General features: G+C 40.7%; 1 long non-coding RNA gene across 1 annotated transcript; it reads right to left on the bottom strand.

The window, feature by feature from the left end:
• Positions 1-2,388: 2,388 nt before the first annotated feature.
• On the bottom strand, positions 2,389-4,967 carry LOC122236454. The gene is made up of 2 exons (XR_006214524.1): positions 4,527-4,967; positions 2,389-2,619 (listed from the first exon to the last, which is right to left on the bottom strand). It is a non-coding gene; the product is annotated as an uncharacterized LOC122236454 (long non-coding RNA).
• Positions 4,968-7,009: the final 2,042 nt, after the last annotated feature.

The following is a 7,009-nucleotide window of genomic DNA, read 5'->3' as shown; positions in this document are numbered from 1 at the left end:
TGAGAGAGAGGGAGAGAGGCAGAGGGAGAGAGGCAGAGGGAGAGAGAGAGAATCCCAAGCAGGCTCTGCACTGTCAGTGCCTAGACCAACATGGGGCTTGAACTCATAAACTGAACTGTGAGATCATAACCTGAGCGGAAAAGAGTCAGAGGTTTTACCCACTGAGCTACACAGGTGCCCCACCTGTTTTTGCCATTGCTTGCTGTTGTTACTGTTTGTTTTATGGGTGATGGTGGGGTGGTTGGTGAGCAGCGTACCACTTACAACTGTATGCAGTTTACAAAACAGCCACAAGAATAGTGACCCGTCCTTTCTAATTTGTCAGCCTTGCTGACTGAGAGGCTGAGATCTTGGTGCACTCTGGCTTGCCAAAGCAAAAGCAAGGCTCATGGGACTCTCTGGCACTCATTTCCCAGAGACCATAAGTACAGCACATACCCAGGAGTCCTCTCTGAGTATACATACCAGTAAACACATGAATCTGGGCATATAAAATTCAGCTCCCTGCCCCCTATGAAATAGATAAGCCATAGAATCCCCTCCCCCTCCCTCTTCTCCCTCTCTCTTCTCTCTCTCTCTCTCTCTCTCTCTCTCTCACACACACACACACACACACACACACACACACATCTGGTCGGACAATCAAGAAGGAATTTGAGAGCAAGTCTGAGGTTGGGAGGCCATTTGGAAAATTAGTGCAACCATCTCTGGACACTTGGAGGGGTGGGGATGAGGGTGGGAGAACAAGTAGGGAAACAGAAAATGATACATTTAGAGAGGTGAAAAAGCATGAACAGTACATTTTTACATGTTTTTAACGTACCATTTCTAAAGCAGACATGACATTGGAAACAGCATCTAGGGTTATAACCATGATCTACAGGGCAGGAAGGGCTTTTCGGGGACTGGAACCACCTAGCTGGCCCAGCCTGCATCCCTCACTTCACTGGGAGCTCGACTCTGCAGCCCCTGGGGTCCGGTCTTCATGCGTTACCTTAGTCAGGAGCGTGTGCTGGCTGACCAGGGCCCCAATGCTGGCAGAGCAAGGACTGCCTCGCCCACTGCCTCGGGCCTGCTAGACAGGAACAGGTGACTCATATCTGACAGGGACATCTGCCCGAGGCAAGTGGCAGTGAGGGTGTGAGGGAGTCATAAGAGCCCTCCTGGGCACTTACATCAGCATCACAAAGGGACCAGCTCACCTGGGGAGGGGCAGAAGCCAGGGTGGGGGACAGCGCCCCTCTGGGAGGCCATGGAGACCCCAAAGGGCAGGCTCTGCAGGCGCAACCTGAATTCTAAAACAAGCAAACAAAAGCTCTTTACTTGAAGCACATCCATGCCAATATTGCCAGATATAAGCCTTACTGCTGCCCCCATTCTATTAATAATAAAAGACAAATCTGTGTTGTTCCACTTTCTATTTTTTTCCTTGCTAGAAACTCCCTCCACCCCTTCAGGGGAGCCTTGTCAATGAAAGTCTTCTTCCCCACATTGCTTTCCCTGACCCCGCCCTGTCTGATCACCTTGCCCACTCATACCTTTGCAAACCTCTTTGAATGTCACTTTTGTTTCCGGCCAGAGCCCTAATTGGAAGGCCCATATTTGCCTGAAATTCTTCCCTTTTAGTTATACAGTCTGAAATTCACCTACTACCACTAAGCTACCTATTTAAAATGCAAATACTTCTGCATGGGTAGGCAGTTTGATCTACCCAAATTAGAAATGTTCCATCAAGTTGGGTTTTCCTAAAAAGCCAAGAGGGCAGTTTCAGAGGGAAGTTGTACAGAGGAATCCGTGCATCTTGGTGGACCAAGGTACTTGGGGAGAACAGCCTTGCCCGCCTACAGCCATGCTGTGCAGGGAATTATAGTTGCTTCAGAAAGCATGGGCATCCAAGGCTCCAGCAGAAGGAAAGGAGTCCCAGGCTCAAAGGCTCCTTTCTTGTCTCACCAGACCCAGATTGTGGATGTGGCTTCTATGGTCAGGTAAAGAAACCACAAGTTATGATACAAACACTAACCTGTTACAAAGATTGTGAGCCAAAAATAATTATTGAAAAGCAAATTAAGACCTCACCAAAATCTGCAAAACAAAGAACGAAGACTCCATTCACAATATGCAGTAAAACATGATAACCTGTACTCCACCTGCCCTTTCCACACCTTACACACACATACCAGGAATGCCCCTTCAGATCTTCTCTCACACATCACACTCCCCCAAACTCGCACCCCAACCCAGAAAGAACAGGTCTTCTTTTGTTTTCTTCATCTGTATTCTCTGACTGGTCTGGATGAAAAGAAATGTTGGCTTTCATTGTAATTCCTTGATAATAAACTTTTGTCTAAACTGTCAAGAAATAAATGTGTCACTAGAGAAGAAAAGAGAGACGAGAGAAAACAGACTTTATTTTCTGATAAGACAAGGGTGTTGATTGTCCTGTCTTCCTAATGTTCTATTTCTTTATGGTTGGTTGCTTTGCATTTTTTCTAAAACGCAAGACACATATTCCAACCTCCTTGTTAACATCAGAACAGTTTCCATTTTCATTTGGAGAACTACACAATGTTTGATTTTTACAGTCCAGGAAGCTAGTGACCATATAATCATCTTCAGTTCCTAAAATTAAGCAGAAAGATAAACAAATAAGCAAAAACAGGGACTATATTTACTTGTGGATATATTCACAAAGTTCTAGAAGAGAGTGCAAATATGAAGACTTGTGGAATCAGTGGCAATGGCCCATGGGAACAAAATAGCTTTTAATCAGGATTTTTAAAAAACGCATTTTAGAAGGAAGTGACAGGGAATTCAGTCACTCCTGACTTGGAGTAAAAGACTGACTGAACTTCCTTTGGATTAAATAAGGCTGGCATTACTGGATAATCCTAGGACAAGGACCAGAACTGTACTTTCTAGAAGATCATGCCACGCTGGAAGGACATGATGGATGTCCTACCATTCCAAGCAGGTAAGGACAAGCAGGTACCTAACGTGTAGGTGCAGTTTCTCAGGATGTTCCAAACTGAAATCCACATCAATGACTTCCTCTATTCTCCACTGTCAGCTACCTCACTCACCCAGGGATCATTTTGGAACACAATACCATCAGTATTCCAAATTACTTTTTTCTCCACTGCTTTTCCTTTGTCTGAATCTTCTAATTATTTAGCTTAAAAAATATATTGTATTCAACTTGTAAACTACCTTATATATTCAGGAATGGGAAAAATATCTATTGAGAGACAGTAAGGTGGAGAGAAGAGTGAAAAGGAGAGAGAAGGAATAGAGAAGAAAAGAGAATGGTAGTTTTCTGTGTTGCCTTTGTCCTCCACTAACACACAGCACTTATCATCACCGTGCTCAGAGCACAACATGCCTGCGAGAAAGAGAAAGGAAAGAATTATCCTCAGCGTAGTAATCTATTCACATAACTTCAGCTGTCATATTTCTGTGGAAGATCCCACAATGTTTATCTTCAGTCACAAGCTTTCTCCTGGTTTCCTATCTCCGCTTGTCTGTCTAGTAGATTATTTCCACTTGGAGGTTTTACTGTCACTTCAAAGCAACCATTTCTAAAATCATATTAACTGGCTTCATTCCCAAACCAGCTTCATTTTCTTGCAGTCGCATTTCTATTAATGGCAACAAAATTTTCTAAATGACTCAGCCTAACCCCCTAGCACCATCATTGTTGCCATCTTCCTCCTTCTTCTCACCTCCATGTCATTAATGTTTTCATCTTCCTGATGAATATATATATATATGTATGTACGTGTATGTATATATATATTTTTTTTTTCTCTCTCTCTCTCTCTGTCTCTCTCTCTCTGTCTCTCTCCTCTATTCCTTCCTTTCCATTCTTAACCCCATTAGCCCTTTATCACTTCATGGGCACCTGGAGTTCTAAAGATAAACAACTGCACAGTTCTATCTGGGCTCATCTTGATTCAGGATATTCTGAACTCAATGGAAAAAATTACCAAAGGGAATAAAGAAGAGGTAAAAACTGTCATGATGATGATAATAATGTTTCTTGAGCACTTACTATTTGTCACGTACTTCTTCAAAGCTCTTAACATAGATTAACACAGTTAAGTCTCACACTAAAACTCTACAAAACGGATACTATTTGTACTTTCCTCATAATAGGTAGAGAAACATGACAGTGGAAATAAAATGTACATGGTGTTCTGGGAGTTAGAAGACCTGAGTTCAAGGTTTCAAAATCATTTTGTAAAATCATTTGGCAAAACAGATAAATCTATAAATTCTTTTTCTTGGAAATAATCTAAGATTCTATTTCATTGCTGAGATGTGAAATTTAGTATGACATAGAAAGGGAACCCTGGAATTCTCCAAATTCTTTTCTATTTCCAGGGTCATTCATAAAGAAACAATGATTCATTCATTCAAAACATTCTTGAGCACCTACAATGTACCATTACCAAAGAATGGTTGTTGTGTCATTACATTGAGCCTTCTCATTTGTATTAGCTTTTCCCTAATTATTGCTAAAGTCTTACCTGAGGCAGATAACAGGCCAAAGAAAAGAAGAGCTAAAAAAAGGAAAGGAATCTTCATAGCAAGTCCTCTCAGAAGCAACTAAGTGTCTCAAAAAGATAAACCAAGGTAAACGGAGATGATTTCAGGATCAGAATCCCTGTACTTCGAGACTTTCCTGGATGAGCTGGACCTTATATGACTTGGTCTTTCTTAGATTTGTGGGGATCCAACTCCTCATAACTCCTGTATACTTCCTATTTGTTTAATCATATTATGACATGCATAAGCCCTTATTACATCTTTATAACACTTTTTACTCATCCATGTCCCTCCTCACTGTCTCAGTGACCCACCAATAGGACTTAACTGGGAGGCCTCTTATCACTTGAAGGATCACTTGAGGGCTCCCTTAAAGTTGGCACTGCCTTTCCTGATGCCCACAGTACTCCCTCCCTACAGGAGCAGTGCTTTCCCTTACCTTACATACCTCTTTTCCTAGTGTGGACATCATGTTCACCAGTGGTGCCTTGAATATTCTTATCAGGTTGTTAGTAAATCTGAATCTTCACAGCCCCCAATCCACCTCCTGTCCTGCAGAGTCCAGCAAGCATTGCTAAAGATCATCGTGTGATTATGCTAATGTTTAATGTTCATATCCTTTCAACAGGGCCCTGGTGGTGGCTTTCCCATTTAGAGGGACAACCACAAGGAAAGGGATTATATCTTCTCTGACCCTGTGCCTACACAGTATTGTAACATAGTAGTACTCAGAGAAATTTGTTGAACTGTTGAAATGACCTATTTCCCTACTTTTTTTGTTAGTCTTTTATTCACTCCTCTCACCCCACTGGAGCTCTTCATATCAGAACTAACCTTATCCCTCCCTTTTCATGAAGATAACTTAAAATTCCCCTCTTATTTCTCCCTTTACTGAAAGTACTGAGCCATCACTTGCCTATTCCTTCTCACATTCTATCCACATTAAAATATCTTTATCTTTACTTCTATCCTTTTTATCTTCTGTTTCACAAGAAATAATCACTTTCTCCTTCAAAATAGATGTCATCTTCCCAGGCTCTTTCCCTAATTCTTTTCTATCATCTCCCTCAATCCTAAACTTCACAATCCTCCACCTGTTATGTAGACCACAAATACTTACAGACTGATATCATCTTGGGTCACAATGGCTTTAAGTACTTCTAAAGATAGGTGGGGAAGTTATGTTTAATGTTGGGCATAGGTGGTTATTGCAGCCCTTAGCACAACATAAGAATCTGTCACAAGAAATTAATGATGAATTCTTCAAGTTATAGTTATTATTTTTATCATATATTTTTCAAAAATAATATATACACAAGAAGTTAAAAATTAACATATTATAAAATTGGGTTGTGACAAATAAGATACAATTATAGGTAAACTAGATACGGGGCACAAATTGTGGTTGAATTTTGTGCAGTAAAAATAAGAGAAACTTGGGGCACCTGGGTGGCTCAGTCAGTTAAGTTCAGGTCATGATCTCACAGTTCACAAGTTCGAGCCCCATGTAGGGCTCTGTGCTGAGAGCTCAGAGTCTGGAACCTGCTTCTGATTCTGTGTCTCCCTCTCTCTCTGCCCCTCACCCACTTATTCTCTCTCTCTCTCTCTCTCTCTCTCTCAAAAATAAATTAAAATATTAAAAAAGATTTTGAAAAGAGAGAGAGAGAGACTTGATAATTACAGAAGTCATCAGGCCAAAGCAATCTTAAGAAAGAAGAACAAATCTGAAGCTATTACATTTTCTGATTTCAAATAATATTACAAAACTGGGTGGGGATGTGGTTTAAATAGGTGACAGGGATTAAGGAGTGAACTTGTTGTACACACTGGGTGATGCATGGAAATATTGAATCACTATATTGTACACCTGAAACTAATATTACACCAAATGCTAACTAACTAGAATTTGAATAAAAACTTAACAGAAACTATATTGCAAAGCTATAGTAATCAATACAGTATAATATTCGCATTAAAAACAGACACCTAGGGGTGCCTGGGTGGCTCAGTTGATTAAGCATCCGACTCTTGATTTCAGCTCAGATCATGATTTCACAGTTTGTGAATTTGAGCCACACATTGTGCTCTGCACTGACAGTGTGAGCCTGCTTGGGATTCTCTCTTTCCCTCTCTGCCTCTCCCCTGTCATGCCCTAACTCTCAAAATAAATAAGTAAACATTTAAAAAAGTTTTTAAAAAACCATAAAGATCAAAGGAACAGAATAGAAAACCCAGAAGTAAGACCATGAATATATGGTCACTTGATTTATGATAAAGGAGTCAAGAATATACATTGGGGAAAGAATAGTCTCTTTAAAAAATGGTGTTGAGAAAAGTGGACAGGTGCATACAAAAGAATGAAACTGGACCACTTTCTTTCACCATACACAAAAATTATTAAAAATGGATTTGCATGTAGTACCTGAAACCATAAAATTCCTAGAAGAAAACATAGGAGGAAAGC

This window comes from Panthera tigris, chromosome A2, assembly GCF_018350195.1.
Source record: "Panthera tigris isolate Pti1 chromosome A2, P.tigris_Pti1_mat1.1, whole genome shotgun sequence".
Taxonomy (NCBI): domain Eukaryota; kingdom Metazoa; phylum Chordata; class Mammalia; order Carnivora; family Felidae; genus Panthera; species Panthera tigris.
The sequence above is the reverse complement of the archived record's forward strand: the minus strand, read 5'-3'. Positions and strand labels throughout refer to the sequence as shown.